Source organism: Leptonychotes weddellii, chromosome 7, assembly GCF_054177405.1.
Source record: "Leptonychotes weddellii isolate Sample4059 chromosome 7, ASM5417740v2, whole genome shotgun sequence".
In the NCBI taxonomy this organism is placed as follows: domain Eukaryota; kingdom Metazoa; phylum Chordata; class Mammalia; order Carnivora; family Phocidae; genus Leptonychotes; species Leptonychotes weddellii.
Window position 1 is genome coordinate 17,347,248 of NC_138375.1, and position 18,468 is coordinate 17,365,715.

Here is an 18,468-nt window from a genome sequence, read left to right on the forward strand (position 1 = left end):
ACCTTAGGGGGAAAGCTCTCAGTTTTCCCCCATTGAGAATGATATTCGCTGTGGATTTTTCATAGATGGCTTTTATGATATTGAGGTATGTACCCTCTATCCCTACACTCTGAAGAATTTTGATCAAGAAAGGATGCTGTACTTTGTCAAATGCTGTTTCTGCATCTATTGAGAGGATCATATGGTTCTTGTGAACTAGAGGGTATTATGCTAAGCAAAATAAGTCAATCAGAGAAAGACACGTATCATATGATCTCACTGATATGAGGAAGTCTTAATCTTAGGAAACAAACTGAGGGTTGCTGGAGTGATAGGTGTGGGAGGGATGGGGTGATAGATATTGGGGAGGGTATGTGCTATGGTGAGCCCTATGAATTGTGTAAGACTGATGAATCACAGACCTGAACCTCTGAAACAAATAATACATTATATGTTAAAGAAAAAAGAAGATAGTAGGAAGGGGAAAGTGAAGGAGGGGAAATCAGAGTGGGAGACGAACCATGAGGGACTATGGACTCTGAGAAACAAACTGAGGGTTCTAGAGCGGAGGGGGGTGGGGGGATGGGTTAGCCTGGTGATGGGTATTAAAGAGGGTACGTATTGAATGGAGCACTGGGTGTTATACGCAACAGTGAGTCATGGAACACTACATCCAAATAAATAAATAAATAAATAGAAAAAAAATTTAAAAATATATTGAAAGTTTATTCAAAGGCATATTTCCCAATATAATTTTCACAACTGGCCAAGGAGAGTCAATAAGGGTATGGAAAACAGATGGATATCCTATAGAACAGAGCCCAAAGTCATACTGTATGAAGTGGGGAACTACTCCCAGGGAGCAGAGGCAAGTTTTAATCAGGGGATACATCCTACTCCTGCTGTAGGATATCTGGCAACAATTACCTAGTAATTACCTAGTAATTTCAATGGTAACAGTTGCCATTGAAGAATTGGAAAACAGTATGGCAATTCCTCAAGATGTTAAAAATAGAGCTACCCTATGACCCAGCAATTAGGGTATTTACCCCAAAGATACAGATGTAGTGAAAAGAAGGGGCACATGCACCCCAATTCATAGCAGCTATATCCACAATAGCCAGACTGTGGAAGGAGCTGATTTGCCCTTCAACAGATGAATGGATAAAGAAGATATGGTTCATATATACAATGGAATATTACTCAGAAAGGTGAATACCTACCATTTGCATTGACATGGATGGAACTGGAGGGGATTATGCTAAGTGAAAGAAGTCAAGCAGAAAAAGACAATTATCATATGGTTTCACTCATATGTGGAATAATAAAGAATAGTGCAGAGGACCATAGGGGAAGGGAGGGAAAACTGAATGGGAAGAAATCAGAGAGGGAGATAAACCATGAGAGACTGTTCTCTGGGAAACAAACTGAGGGTTGCAGAAGGGAGAGGTGTGGGGGGATGGGGTAACTGGGTGATGGGTATTAAGGAGGGCACATGATGTGATGAGTACTGGGCATTATACGTAACTAATGAATCACTGAAAAATTAAAAAAATTGCTATGGAGCAGTATTTCTACGTACATACCATTCTTCTATGTTTCAAACAGCAATGCTTATTACAGTTGTTTACTACTGTTTTGGGGTGTTGAGGATGATATCTTGTTCTTTTGAGTTTGTAGATCTCCAAAACAGGAGATCTATGCCATCTATGCCTGGAGCTGATGTAGATGAGACATAGACTAAAACTGATGAGTGATAGATGAAATAACTGGGGTTTCTGCAATAGGACAAAGACTATTTTGCAATGTGGGAGAGGCATGAATAATTCAGTTGAGATCTGACTATATGGTATATTAATGTCTTTGGTTTTTCACCCCTGTCTGTGAGCATACCATTTGCCTTATAAATTTTCAGTGCCCTTCCACTTTGACTCTGATTTGGTCTTATGACTTGTTCTGGGGATGGACTATTGGCCAGATGTGATGTAAGCACAAGCTTTAAAGAAGAACTTACACATTTCTGTGTGTGCAATTACTTTCTGCCATTGCTGTGAGATGAGCATTCTCAAGATATCCCAGTCATTCCAGGAAGGAGGAAGAGAGATACATGGAAGAGAATCACCCCAATTGTCTGAGCCATCACCATCCTAGATTATTTGTCAGACAGTCAATTCCCAGATTTGCTCAAATCCACCCAAGTTTAGCAGAGCCATCTAGTTGACCTCCCTAGAAGTTTTCCCAATATAGGCTTATTTTCTTAAGTAACTGAGGCTTTGACACTATGTTTTAATATTTATTTATTTGTTTGTTTGTTTATTTATTTTTTTTAGAGAGACAGAGAAGAGAGAAGGGGGGAGGAGAAGAAGGAGAGAGAATCTTAAGCAGACTCTGCACAGAGTGCAGAGTCTGACATGGGACTCAATATCACGACCCTGAGATCATGACCTGAGCCAAAATCAAGAGTCAGATGCTTAACCAACTGTGCCACCCATGTGCCCCAATACTATTTTTAATGAATCATCATCATATACTTATGTACAGACCTTATTTTTATATCAAATCATAGTGCGTTATTTGAAAAGCTGTTAGCTAGTAACTTTTGTCATTATTCTAAGCCATACATAAGTAATTCAATTTTGAACTACTCTGTGTGTTCTATTTCATTTTAATTACCTTGTATCTATCTTGCCTTTAGAAAATAACCAATTTTAAATGACTGTTAGTATTTAGATAGTATATTTCTTGCCATTTAAGTGTACAAAGTAATGAATTTTAAATAGAAAAAAGTTACCCAAGCATAAAATCATTTAGCAAAATATTTATATAACCATAGATATTTTTGTTTCTTAGAAAAGGTCATTTGACTATAAATATGACATTTTTGAAAGTGTGACTGTGGTAAAACAAAATCAATTTTAAACCATTTACCACACAGTAATAAAAGTCCATATTTATCTTCATTCTCATTATCAGTTAATTCAGTCATGTCTATGTAATTATTAGATCTGAATATGACCTTCTCGTCTTTCTGGGCAATTAGCTTTTTTTCTGCATACTCGTGCATGAGATACAGACTTAAAAAAAAAAAAGTTTTACATAGAAAAGTGCATTATTTTAGTAAAAACTCTGTAATCTATATTTAGGGATATAAAGCATATGCTATCTGCATTTGATGAATATATATTGTTTCAAGTTTTTATTTTGCTTTTCACATTACATTAAAGCATGGATCCATGACATATTTATTGCATACTTTCTTTAGACCACGCCCAAGCTAAGGATATAAGGGTATATCCGATGAAAGATACAGTTTCTACACATTTCTCCCCAGACACACTACCCAACTGTTGCAGCCAAGTAACAATTCTCCTGCCATCAGAAATATCCAGGAAGAAACAGAAAAGTCCTCTGGCTTAAAGGGAGCCATGTCAATTACTAAGGTACTTCCTTTCAAAGTGCTGTCCCAAAATTAGAATTAGTTTCTAATTAGGTTAGTTTCTGCAGTTCACAACAAACCAAGTAGTAGGAAGAGGCTGTAGTGTTCCTTCTTCAGACACCACAAATATTATTTATGACTTTCTTGAGTATTAAAATGGGAAACATATCCTCTATCCTCAGCTGTGTATCCTAGTTGTCAATTTTGGAGTGATAAGAAAACCAGCATACCGCTCACGATTATGTAAAACACTGAAATTTCATGCTTTGTAAAATAAGATGGATGCTGACATTAGTTATTTTTTTAATATGAAGAGATTCAACTAAAAATAAATACAATAAAATCAGGTGTTAAAATGAAGTTATATATGAATTATAAAGACAACATATTAGTTTTCTATTACTGCTGTTACTAATTACCACAAAGTTAGTGGTTTAAAACAACACAGATTTAATATCTTACAGTTCTGCAGGTTAGCAGTCTAACACAGGTCTCACTGGCCTAAAATCAATGAGGATGTAGGGCTGCATTCTTTTTTGGAGGCTTTAAGGGAGAAGCCATTTTTCCAGCTTCTCGAGGTCACAACATTCCTTGGCTCTTGGCTCCTTCTATCATTCTCCAAGCCAGTGATTAATAAATTAATAAATCTTGCTGATTTCCTTCCATAGCTCTCTATGACCACCACTATGACTACAGCTCCCTCTGACCACACCGGGGTTTGATTCTTTGCCTTTAAGAATTCATGTGATTAGTTTGTGACCACCAGGATAATTTAAGATAATTTTTCCATCTCAGTTTTAATCTCAGTCTTAATCACATCTACTGCATACCTTTGGCATGTCAAGGTAACATATTCACAGGTTCCAAGAACTAAGACATCGTCATTATGAGGGACCATTATTCCACTTGCCACAGACTGTTAAAGAAAGCAGTGATGTTCCGCTCAAAGCATCAAAATGCACTGCAGAATTAAAAGAGAGAGAGAGAGACAGAGAGAGAGAGGAAGGATCTCTCCCAGACCTACTGCTTTAGGATCTTCAGTGCTGGGTCTTCACATGTTCGTTTTAAATATTTCTGAGCATCTGCTAATTGACAGGCATGAGTACAAAAATATGATAATGTTTAAATAAAAGCAATATTTTTAAGAGAAAACACACAATAAATACATCATATTATGCCACTCAAAATATTTTTCCACTCTAATTCAAATTGCTACGAAAAATCATGATGTGGTCACATAAACACGCATATATATATCCCTAGACTTAACATATGTGCATGGATCTTAAAATATAAATTCAATGCCACTGCAAAAAATGCAAATTTGTCACATGTTTGGAGATTTGCATATGTAGCAGGAGCTGTTCTGGCAGTCTAAGAAAAATTTGGACTTGTAAGTGGGTATAGATGAAATGTTAACATCAGACACTTCCAGATATCCATTTCAGTGAGAATATAAGCATAAGAACTTCAGTGATTCATTGAAATATAGAGGAGAGATTGCATCTGAAGAAATCAATAATAAGGATTGATGAGGACGATGGGGGTATGTGATAACGTCTATTCCACTTCTGTGCCATATAGATGGGTATTTGAGCCCTGACAGTGTTATGGGCAGAAGTGCTATGGGCAGAGGATAAAGGACGTGAGGGACAGTATAAGAAGAGTATGCTATCTTTAGGAAAATGGCTGTATTTAAATCTTAGCTTCAAAACCGCTAGCTATTTAACACAAGATAAGTCACATAACCCTTAGCTTGTACTTCATTACTCTCACCTGTAAATGACACAATAACTTTACCTATTGGAATGGAAACTGCTTGTTAACATACAGCCTCAATAGCTAGATAAATTGGCTCTTTTTGCACCTCAAAAGGAAAAATAAATTGAAAAAATTGTGTACAAGCAGCCAATTAAGAATCATCCTGGTGACAATAATATGACTAAGAGTATTTCTTTTCCATACAAGTTTGATTGCCTCAATGTAGCTTCATTTGTTTGGAAAAGAAGAGAATAGAATGTGAAGGCAAGGAAATGAATTATATTTTGAAATTTTGACTAGTACAGAATTCCAGTATGGTTACCAGTACATGGTACTGTCTAGAATCAAATAAATTAAAAGCATACTATTCTTTCAAGGGAATTATAATGCCAGTGAAGCTAGCAACTGGAACTAAAATATATTTTGACCACACACATTTTTAACAGAAATCAAGTTCACAAACTTGCATGCATAGGAGGCTGTCTATGGAAGCTTTCCATACCAGAGGTAGCCTTCTGCCTCAATATTCACTTTATGTGACCTGAGGAAAGGACAAAGATGTCCCAGAAAGCTGAGCAAGGGGCTCCAAAAGACATAGATGAGAGAATTTTTTCCAGAGAGCAAAATTAGGTTGTAATCAAGGATCTTTTCAACTCCAATTGGCAGAACTTTACCATTACCCTGAGTATCTCCAAATTTCATTTCCAAAATGGGGAAGTTAATTGCAATGATCTTGCTCCTACTTTACCTTGTTTATTGTATAAGCTGAGAGCAAATTACATCTTCTTGGTTCATATATTCTAGCATCATAGCTCCATCTAATTGCATGTGGCTATTTGCTGGAAACACCTTGAATCTTCATCAGAGAAAGAATGAACATATTCCACACGCAGGAAAAAAATGATAAAATTGGTATTTGATGAATAGAAGGGTAAACAGGGCTAGGGACTGGTAGCACAGAAAACAGACCATTTTCCCTATACTCATAAGGCTCACTGTTTTCTGAAGCATTACCCTGTGACAGAGTTAGGACCCATGGAATAAGAAAGAGTCTGGCTTCTCACAACTTCCCAAATGCAATTCTTTCACCTCTCCATCTGCTGACTGGCTATTGATGCCCACAACAGTATTGGGTTGAAGTGGGAAGAACTTCCATCAACCTGATTTCCTGAATGGACTGGATGGAGTTGAGTCCTAATCAGGAAGCCCTCATTTAGTCTTCACATGAGTAAGATTAAATTCTATTGTGTTAAGTAAGCCACTGATATTTGGGGCCTTTTCTGTTATAGAAACTCACATTATTTTAACCAATTACTGGGCCTTATGGGGCTGTTGAGAGAATTACATGAGCTAATTTATGTAAATCCTCAACAAATAGTTCTTACACTTTTACTAAAATGTGTTTGACATTTTATAACTTGGGGCACATGCAGTGCTGCTTTGGTTTGTCAATGAAATAAAAATATTTCATTAAGAAACATAGGGGTGCCTGTGTGGCTCAGTCAGTTAGTGGATGACTTCAGCTCAGGTCATGATCCTGGTCTCCGAGGATCAAGCCCCATGTCAGGTCCCCTGCTCAGCGGGGAGTGAGCTTCTCCCTCTCCCTCTACCCATCCCCCTGCCTGTGCTTTCTCTCTTTCTCTCTCAAATAAATAAATAAATAAGAATCATATGTAATCTACAACTAATAAAGTAAGGGAAAAGTTCTATCTAGTGAAAAATGTTAACTCATGAATCTGGCAAGAATTCATTAAACATTGGGGTGCCCGGGTGGCTCAGTCATTAAGCGTCTGCCTTTGGCTCAGGTCATGATTCCAGGGTCCTGGGATTGAGCTCCACATAGGGCTCCGTGCTCAGCGGGAAGCCTGCTTCTCCCTCTCCCAGTCCCCCTGCTTGTGTTCCCTCTCTTGCTCTCTCTCTCTCTGTGTCAAATAAAAAAATAAAATTTAAAAAAAAAGAATTCATTAAACATTAAATTGTGATGATGGCTGATGTTTAAACAATTTTGGAATTGGCCCATTTAAGTGACTTCTGGTTTCTGAGCATCTCTAGAACACATGAAAAAATAAAGTTGAAAGTATAAATTCACAATTTTTAAAGTCTTTTAATATTTTTAGTATAGAATTTGTTTTCTCCTATTTATGTAATATTAATATATCAGTAATTATCCACTGGAAAAGGAACACCTGATTTTCTAAATATATGAAAATAAGATTGTATTTTGCATGGGAAATTTTATATTATATACTAAAGTGAGTATTTTAAATAAGAATATGTCTTGACAAGTATCATGTAAATAGGTAAACACATAGTAGAAAAATAAATTTTCTTAAATATTAAGCAATTCTGCATTTGATACTTGGTGGTCCTTTAAAAAACGCTTCACAGTATATGCCATTGGTAATTGGTGTTAGCATATTTAATCAAAAATCAGTGTAGTTTAGGTATATTAATATTATGTTCCAATAGAACACCCTGGAGTGAACTTTATTGCTTAAACTGGGAAAAGGTCACACATTTTTGGCATATTATCATGTTTCAAAAATAATTACATTTTCCTTATCAGCTGGGGGAAATGGAAAGATAAGATCTATAACATACACAATTAAATCTAACCTTCTTAATGGAATATTAGTGATCTGGGATTTACTTTCAACATTTATTAAAAAGGTATTCTTTATACACATATTTGTATAGATTATTCAGTGTAGAAGATTGTGACCCATTTCTGGAATTCTAGACCTCAATTATCTCATGCTTTTTGAATAGCTGCATGTGAATTTTCAATTGTCAACTCATACATGACCCATAAAAATGGGAATTCATTATTCTTCAGTTTCCTCTTTATAGTTATTAATTGATTTCATTCATCTTCCCATTCAAGAGCTATTGACAAAATATCTCCTTCCTACAAAGTAATTTTTTCTTGGACAATGCATATAAGCTGGACATAAAAGCACAGTTTAAACAAATAACCTGCAATAGCTGTCCTAGTGTGAGTGCACTTGACTAGGTCAAAACCTCATTTCCATTTATCAAATGTATCTTCTTAAGAAAGATAAATACTCGAACTTGAAATGTTTAGGCAACTGTATCTCTACATTTTCAGAGACAGTTAGTCCATCAGAAATAATCCTTGGGAAAAACACAATGGTGATAATTGATTTGCAGAATGAGAAGCTCTTCTGAATGTGTTAAAGATTTATTCAGTCATATGAGACACTTCCAATTTGGTCATCATGACTAGCTCCAATAATGTTTCATTTAAAACAACATAAAATAAATTTTAAAAATGATTAAAGAGGAATTATATTCTGTACTTCTATTTCCATCATGCCTTGAAACAGATATTAACTCTACTAGAGACTGCAATTAGGCTGATTGCCAAGATAAATAACTAAATTATATAAAAGGGATGACATTGCCATATGGACTTAGAGTATCCAGATACTAACAGTTCTGATATTGACACTTCTATCCTGGGAAGCCAAAGTATTATATACAATGAATAAAAAGTATGATACCTACTGTAACTTCCAGAATTGAACTTAAACTCTACTTCACAAAACTGGAATTTGATATGATAAATATCAGCCAAAGAGAGAATAAATTATACTCCAGAACTTAGAAGAAACTGAACTGAAAGCCTGCATAGAAAAATAAATTCTGTGTCTTTGTGAGTATGACATAATAAGTTATACACTGGCTGTGAAGAATGTACTTTAAACAGTATAATTTTCCATGAGTGCATCCTCAGGAGAATAGTGTCACCTAGCACTAATATTCATTTGGTAGAAAATTACCTTGCAAGAGTGGAGGTGGAAAGATTTGACCCCTTACAAAACACCAGAGCTTTGAGTTTTGTGTTTGGCATTAAACATCCATGGACACAAACCATCAGAGACTCTTAACTATAGGAAGCAAACTGACGGTTGTTGGAGGGGAGGTTGGTGGAAGGATGGGGTAATTGGGTGATGGGCATTAAGGAGGGGACTTGATGTAATGAGCACTAGGTGTTATATGCAACTGATGAATGACTAAACTCTACTTCTGAAACTAAAACAATAAGACAATAAATAAATGGATAAATATTAAAAATTAAAATAAATTTTAAAATAATATAAAAAATAAATAAATAAATAAAATAAATATCCATGCCATAGAAACATCTTGTTCATGCCTGGGAAAGCAAAGAAAGATGGCAGGAACGGCTAGCTATATAGTTATATCCACTTCCTTCTTTAGTAGTAGAACTCTGAGGTTTTATCTGGACTGATGCAGCATGTTGTGGCTCTATGTCCAAATTCTTGCACCAGTATCCCACTTGCTGGTCATTTCTAAATAGGAATGAGCATCTGTCACCCTACTTCTATATGTCTTCCCCAGTGCTGGTGGAAGGTGAAAACCACATCAGCCACTGTGAACACAGAGATTGAAATAACAGCATGTTTACAATGAAAGAGCTGCTAAACTAGCCCTAGAACATTTTCATTTGAACCATTCCTGTCTGTCCTTTAGAGAGAAATGAACTTCTATTCTTCTATAAGCCACAGATTTATGTGTGTGTCTCCTCTTACCACAACTAACGCAGAGGAATAGCTGTGAGTTGAATCAAGAATTTGGAAGAAGTCTTAGAACTTTGATTGCAACAAGCTGGGTCCAGGCTAAAGGGTAGATTGCCTTAGGGCATGATCTGAAATGAATGGGAATCAAGCAACTGATGCCTGTTCTGGTATGGCCCACTTACCCCCCCTACACAAAACATCATGGCTTCTAGCTATATCAGAGTTAAAGCCTCCTACAGAGATCAATTGTAAACATTGGATAAAATGTGCAAATAAATTATTTGAAGGCTTCAGAGTACAATAAGACAGACTAAACTTGAGTGACCAATGCCTCAGAAAAAAGGATGGCATTATGACATGGGTTACGCACTTCCCACTGGTATTTCATTCGGGGCATGTGTGGATTAACAGTGCAGGGAATGGAAACTGAGGAGGAAAGAGCATCCTGGGATTTTTGGCCCTTTCATCAGAATGAGGTGATAAATTGGATTCTTTGTGCTTTGGGTGTTGAGTTTGATGAGTTCTTTATAGAGTTTGGATACCAGCCCTTTATCTGATATGTCATTTGCAAATATCTTCTCCCATTCTGTCGGCTGTCTTTTGGTTTTGTTGACTGTTTCCTTTGCTTTGCAAAAGCTTTTTATCTTGATGAAGTCCCAATAGTTCATTTTTGCCCTTGCTTCCCTTGCCTTTGGCGATATTTCTAGGAAGAAGTTGTAAATTAAAAAAAAAAAAAAAAAAGAATGAGGTGATAAAAACTGAACTTCTGGATTGCCAAAGAGACCTAATTTTGAAAGGGTTGAAGAAAACAACCAAGAAATTAGCCTGATATTCTGCACGTCATTTGCCCTTGAAGCCTATGTGAACATTTAAGTTGATGACACTGTATTATTATGAGTCAAAGTAGACTCGCAGCAAGAAATATTATACGATATAAAAGGGAACATTTAGCTATTATTAAAAGTTCAATTTGAAAAGCTATAAAAATCCTAAATTTTAATGCAGATTATAACTTCAAAATATATACATAAAGTGACAACCGACTAAAGTTGAAATTGAAAGATACTGAGTCATAATTCGAGATATCAATGCAACTTACTCCATAGCATAAAAAGTCAGACAGAAACTCAAGAAATATAATATTTGAATATCAAGATTAAGAAACTTGGCAAAAGTCACACACATAAAACCATATCCCCCCAACAATTGAATTATTTTCAAGAAAATATGGAAACTTTTAATTGACCAAATTCTGGGCCAATATATATTTATTTCAAAGATCAAAACCATACTGCAAAAATTTATTAACCACAGTGAAAGGAATCTAAATATCAATACCAAAAACATGATACAAAAGTATTAAGCAAAACGGTTCTAAATAGGTTACATGCCATGTTTCAATAAAGAAATCACAAAACATATTGAATCTAATAATACTTTGAATCAAATAATGCAAGTAAAATGATCACAACTTGTGGGAACCTGCAAAATCTGTCTTTAATGGGAAATTTATAGTCTTAAGTGCATGACAGAAACTCAATGATTTAAGCCTTTAACTACCAAAGAGCAGTGAGTTGAATGGTAGCCCTCAAATGGGTATGTCAACATCCTAATTTGCAGAACCTGAGACTGTTACCTTATTTAAAATAAGGGTCTTTATAGATGTGATTAAGTTAAGGATCTTGAGATAAAGAGAACATCTTGTATATTACCTTGGGCCCTTTGTCCTATATCAACTTCCCCTGTAAGAGATCCACAGGGGAGATGACAGACAGAAGAGGAAGAGGCAGTGTGACTACAGAGGAAGAGATTGGAGGGATGCATCCTCAGCTAAGGAATGCCTGGAGCCACCAGAAGCTGGAAAAGGCAAACAATAGAATCTCCCTAAGAGACTTTCCCAGTAGCACAGCCTTTTCAACACCTTAATTTTGGTTTTCTGGCATCCAGAACTATGAGATAATAAATTTTTGTTGTTTTAAGCCACCAAATTTGTTATAACAGCCACAGGAAACTAATATAGTGGTATACAAAGCTAGAAAAAGCAGAGCAAAATAATTCTAGGAGAAATAGATGGAAATTATGATAAATATGAGATCAGAAAACAATCTTTAAAAACAAAAAAGTATAAATAAAAATAAAATTTATTGTATTAATAATAGTGAAAATAAAATATATTTTCTCTGCCAGGAATAAAAAATGTTACTATATATATTTTACAGATATAAAAAGCTTTTAAAAATTAAGAAAATTTTAAATTTGTATATAAAAACAATTTTCCTAAAAACTCAATATAATTAGAGGTGCCTGAGTGGCTCAGTTGGTTAAGCTTCTTACTCTTGATTTCGGCTCAGGTCATGATCTCAGGGTCGTGGGACTGAGCCCTGCGTCGGGCTCTGCACTCAGTGCAGAGTCGGCTTGTCCCTTTCCCTCTGCTACTCCCCCTTGTGCTCTCCCTCTCTTATCTCTAACATAAATAAATAAATAAATAAAAATCTTTCTTAAAAAATTCAGCGTAATTGATACAAGAAAAATAGAAAATCTGAATAATCCTCTACCTATTAATAAACTTGAATTCTTAATTTTATAACTTTTCACAAAGAAAACTCCAGTTTTGGATGAGTTTCATTTGTAGATTCCTTCAAACATTTAAGGGGAAAACATCTGTTTTACACAAGTTCATCTAGATAATAGGAAAAAAAAATACTCTTCCCATCTCATTTTACAAGGACAGCATAACTTGGATTTAAAATAATAAATTATTGACTGCAAATACAAAGATTTCCATGCTAAATAAATAAATAAATAAGCCCACTAACATTCAAAACATGCAATATATGCTTGATTCTGTCACCTTTCTCATTATCCTACATCCATATGGTTATTGATTTTTTCATATTTTCTTGAACAAATCTCACTGTTTAATATTAAGTTTCACTTGACTAAATAGCTTCATGACTCCATCTTCTTTATGCTAGCACAGGGTACTTGTAATTATCAAAAGTGACATAATTGTGACCCTACTTAACAATATTTTTGGCTATCAGATTCTTAATTCTTAGTTTTATCATTTAGAACTTTTACAGTTTGGTCTTTATCTTTCTATTCTTCATTATTTAACTAATCTTTCAGTCCCCACTACTGCCAATTCACCCACATTAAACATCTTAACATCCCACTATAGTGACTAATTCAAATAACAGCACATTAACTGAGGTGGTTCCTTGTACATATTCTGTTCTTTCTTTTTCAGTATAGATCATGTGTGTTAGAAGTAGATATCTTATCAATTACTGGAATATGAGGAGCACTGATAATATATAATTGAAATGAGAGCTGATATAGCAGAGCTTCTAGAACCAGAGATTAACATAGCAACTGGAATAAACAGTGATTTGTCTCCCTTTGAAAACAGTTTGAGTATGATGAATTTAAACATGTCTATTTTTGAAGCTTTCTGTATTGAGAAAGAGGACATATATGAATATTAAGTGGACAACTGATAGATTCTGAAGTTGGCTACTGACTTTTTTAAATAATCCTTCTATGGGTGCCTGGGTGGCTCAGTTGGTTAAGCGACTGCCTTCGGCTCAGGTCATGATCCTGGAGTCCTGGGATCAAGTCCCGCACCGGGCTCCCTGCTCAGCAGGGAGTCTGCTTCTCCCTCTGACCCTCCCCCCTCTCATGCTCTCTCTGTCTCATTCTCTCTCTCAAATAAATAAATAAAATCTTTAAAAAAAAAAAATAAATAATCCTTCAAACCCTACCCCATTTGCTTGAATATGATTAACCCAGTCATACCTATAAGGATAGACCTTGATTAGTTTAAGAAAACCAATACTATCCCATGCCTCATGTTTATGGCTTAAAGTTATTCAAGTGATCCAATAATCGTCATACCAGAAGAAAATGAAACTTTTATGTTAGAGTTGTCAAAAGAGTTATTTTCCTTCCGCCCTGGCTCTGAATAATGAAACATATACTGCTGTGTATTGCTGTTAGTGTTTTTGCAACCTTAGATTGAAGCTTAGACACAGATAAGGGTAGAGAAAAGAGAATCACCAAGAAACATAGCTAGTGCTGTAAAAGATCTATGTCTCTATTCCATCCAACAGCCAAACTATTAAGTTAAAGCTGTCAATATATCGACTCCTTGGTTTAAACCAGCTAGAGTTTTCTATTACTTGAAACTAAAGCCCTTTGATATGGATCAAGATGGAAAGATGTTACCAGAATGAACTGTTGTTTCATTTTTTCAAGTGATTAAAAAAGATGATGTTTTCTAAGAGAGGACTGACTTTTGAAGGAGAACATAAATTTAGCGTGTATTTGCTGATTTATCGGAGGGGGAGATGAATCATGAGAGACTATGGACTCTGAGAAACAAACTGAGGGTTCTAGAGGGGAGAGGGATGGGGGGATGGGTTAGCCTGGTAATGGGTATTAAAGAGGGATATACTGCATGGAGCACTGGGTGTTATACGCAAACAATGAATCATGGAACACTACATCAAAAACTAATAATGTAATGTATGGTGATTAACATAATAATAAAAATTAATTAATTAATTAATTAAAAAGAAAGTAACTTTGAAACACACAAGTAGATTTGTCAATCATGTCATTGATCAGAAACTCAGATGAGAAAACTGGAATACATAGAGCCCATAAATAACAAGTGAAGCATTTTATTTTCAAGGAGGAATTTTAGAATAAACACAAAGAAGGGTTTCAACTGAACTATGAAGAAATACAGTAACTTGCAAAGAGGAGGAAGATGATGTGCTTGAAAAGAAATTTACTGAGGAGTGGTCAAAGGTGTTCACAGGAAAGCAAGGCAGTATGACTTCCCTCTCTCAATCTCTCTCTCTCTCACACACAAACACACACACAAAGTATTTAAAGAAAGAAAAATGCTACAATATTGCCAAATTCTGTCACTAGGTCAAGTAAAATGAGAATTAAACTACCCATTGGATTTAGAGAAATGCAGTGATTGATTACTTTAGAGACAGTTGTTTCCATAAATAACAAATGGGATTAGAAGTCAGACAAAGGCAGTTGAAAAGTTAGTAGAAAATGTGGACTAAGAGACAAAATAGATTTGTCTGGTAAGAAGAAGAAGATGCAGAGTTTATAAATATGTGGGATTTTAAAGAAGTTGCAGGTGTATGTTTTTTTGTATATTTTATCTAATAATTGTTAATTATAATAATAAACATAAATTGGGCTGCCTGGGTGGCTCAGTTGGTTAACCGTCTGCCTTCGGCTCAGGTCATGATCCCAGGGTTCTGGGATCAAGTCCCTAATCGAGCTCCTTGCTCAGCAAGGAGCCAGCTTCTCCCTCTCCCACTCCCCCTGCTTGTGCTCTCTCTGTCTCTCTCTGACAAATAAAATCTTTAAAAATAATAATAAACAATTATTATTTTTGTTTGATCATTAGTGGCTTATTTTTTAGAGCAGCTTGAGGTTTACAGAAAAATTGATTAAAAAATACAGAATTCCCCTTTCTGCCCGTGGATGCCGCCGAGGAAGCAACATTAAAGTCTTCCTTCCCACTGCTGGCATGTCTAAGTCAGAGTCTCCCAAAGAGCTTGAACAGTTGCAGAAGCTCTTCGTCAGAGATTTGAGGTTTGAAACAACCCATGAGAGCCTGAGGAGCCATTTTAAGCAATGGGGAACGTTTATGTCCTGTGTGGTAATGAGAGATCCAAACACCAAGTGCTCCAGATGCTTTGGGTTTGTCACCTACGCCACAGTGGAGGAAGGGCAAGCAGCCACGAATACAAGGCCACACAAGGTGGATGGAAGAGTTGTGGAACCAAAAAGGGCTGTCTCAAGATTCTCAAAGACCTGTGCCCACTTAACTGTGAAAAAGACTTTTGTTGGTGGCATAAAAAAGACACTGAAGAACATCATCTACAAGAGTATTTTGACCAGTATGGGAAAATTAAAGTGACTGAAATCATGACGGACCAAGGCAGTGGCAAGAGAGAGGTTTTGCTTTTATAACATTTGATGATTATGACTCCAGAGACAAGATTGTCATGCAATAATACTATACTGTGAATGGCCGAAGTGGTTCTGAAAATTTTGGTGGTGGTTGTGGAGGTGGTTTTGGTGGGAATGACAACTTCGGTCATGAAGAAAATGTCATTGGGTAAAGTGGCTTTAGTGGTGGGTATGGTGGCCATGGGGATGGTTCTAATGGATTAGGTAATGATGATGATGGGAGGAACTTTGGAGGTGGAGGAAGCTATAATAATTTTGGTAATTACAACGATCAATCTTCAAATTTTGGATCATGAAAGGAGGGAAGTTTGGAGGCAGAAGCTCTGGCCCCTATGGTGGTAGAGGCCAGTACTTTGCCAAACTACAAAACCAAGGTGGTTACAGTGGTTCCAGCAGCAGCAGTAGGTTTGGCAGTGACAGAAGGACTTAATTACTACCAGGAAACAAAGCTTAGCAGGAGAGGAGAGCCAGAGAAGTGACAGTGAACTACAGGTTATAACAGATTTCTTTTTTTTTTTTTTTAAGATTTTATTTATTTATTTGAGAGAGAGAATGAGACAGAGAGAGAGAGCACGAGATGGGGGAGGGTCAGAGGGAGAAGCAGACTCCCTGCCGAGCAGGGAGCCTGATGCGGGACTCGATCCAGGGACTCCAGGATCATGACCTGAGCCAAAGGCAGTCGCTTAACCAACTGAGCCACCCAGGCGCCCTATAACAGATTTCTGAACTCAGCCAAGCAGAGTGGTGGCAGGGCCCGCCTGCTACAAAGAAGGCGTTTTACACCCTGTATGGGCAAAAAACTCAAGGACTGTATTTGTGACTAATTGTATAACAAGTTTATTTTAGTTTCTACTCCGTGGAAAGTGTAAAGCATTTCAACAAAGGGTTTTAATGTAGATTTTTTTTTTGCACCCATTTTGATTGCTAAATGTAATAGTCTGATCATTATGCTGAATAAATGTGTCTTTAAAAAAATAAATACAGAATTACCATATACTCACTCTCCCCCAGCACAATTTCTCCTATTCTTGGATTAGTGTGATATGTTTGTTATAATTAATGAGCAAATATTGATACATTATTATTAACTAAAGTTCATAGTTTAAATCAGGGCTTATTCTTTGTATCGTATAGTTCTACGGGTTTTGATAAATGTATAATGTTGCACATACACCATTACAATAATGTACAGAATAGTTTCACTCTCCTAGAATTCCTCTGTATTCTACTTTTTCTTCTCTTCATTCACTCCCTGTCCCTGGCAAGGGATCTTTTTACGGATCTTTTTACTGTTTCAATATTTTTCCTTTTCCACAATGTCATATAGTTGGGATCAAACAGTATATATCCATTTCAGATTGGCTTCTTTACTTGGTAGTATGCATTTAAAATTCCTCTGTATCTTTTCACTGTTTTGTAACTCATATCTTTTGATCACTGAATGTTATTCCATTGTCTGGATGTTCCACAATTTGTCTATCCATACACCTATTCTATGTGTTCTGTAGGTGGGCATACTTATATGTATTTATCTGTTTGATGGAAAAAATTCAGAGAAGAAACTCTTGAGAATACTGAAGAACTAAGAGGAAATAAAGTAAAGCTTCATATAAGGTAGAGGAATTTTCATTAAATTGTAGAAGGGATACTGTCTCTACTGAAAACCAGGAGAGGGGTGAGGAAGGGATGCAGACATACAGAAGTTTGTAAATTTGAAGGTGGAAATTGAGAGAGCTAACAGCTTGTATTTAATCTGTGAATTAGGGACTGTGTCCATCAGCTAATAAGGAAGAAGGTGACCAATGAAGAGGAATGTTTAGAACATGTAAGTGTGAGTGTTAGTGAGTTTGTACTTTGTTTCATATGTAATGGTATTCATGGCCCAGAAGTCAATATATTTACTCTCACTTGAAAATTTGAAAGAAGTTTTTAATATTTGCTTTAATTAAATTTTCTCTAATTATTCCTATAGGTGAATACTGTGACCATAGAATATTTTTTAATATGGAGTGTGTTTTCCTGAAATTAATTTTTATGACTTTGTAAGATTTGGTATTACTGAAATGCTTCACTATCCACTTGGATTTTATAATGCTATATCTTTCTTCATTCCATTAAAAGCACGGTACCAAAATGTGAAATTATATTTTGTTTTAAACTCTGTATAGACACAGAGAAAAATAATTACATTTTATAATAGATTCATTCATAATTGTCTTCATGACACTTTATTTTGCTAAATTATGATAATATTCATAAAATCAGTAAGAACTTAATCAGGTTTTTGAAATTTTGTTTTTAAAATCCATATTATTTTTCTCAATATGCAAATACTAAAAATATAATATCATCTCTTTTAAGAAATCATGTAAATGATATTTGAATGATGATTTATGGCAATAACCAATCCATAAATAGTAATGTAAATCCAAAGCATTAATATTATTTTTTAATTTACTAAATTTACATTAATCTCTTGAATATCCATAAAATTAGCCTGCAATGTATATGAAATTATTATTTAAAGACAATTAAGTACATATCTTCCTTGAACGATTTTGCATACTAATTTTATGGATATTCAAGAGATTAATGTAAATTTAGTATATCTTCCTTGAACTTTTAAGAAGTAATGATGTAATATAATAAATAAAAAATAATTAACCTGATAAACCCATAATAAGTTGAAAATATCATAAGCTGAAAATGCATTTAATA

The 18,468-nt window shown here is 35.4% G+C and overlaps 2 pseudogenes; one reads left to right on the forward strand and one right to left on the reverse strand.

The window, feature by feature from the left end:
* LOC102732211 (nuclear transcription factor Y subunit beta-like) overlaps positions 1–4,313 on the reverse strand; it is an 11,246-nt pseudogene extending 6,933 nt beyond the window's left edge.
* A 10,991-nt stretch (positions 4,314–15,304) lies between these two features.
* Positions 15,305–16,448, forward strand: LOC102732512 (heterogeneous nuclear ribonucleoprotein A1 pseudogene; annotated as a pseudogene).
* The last annotated feature ends 2,020 nt before the right edge of the window (positions 16,449–18,468 follow it).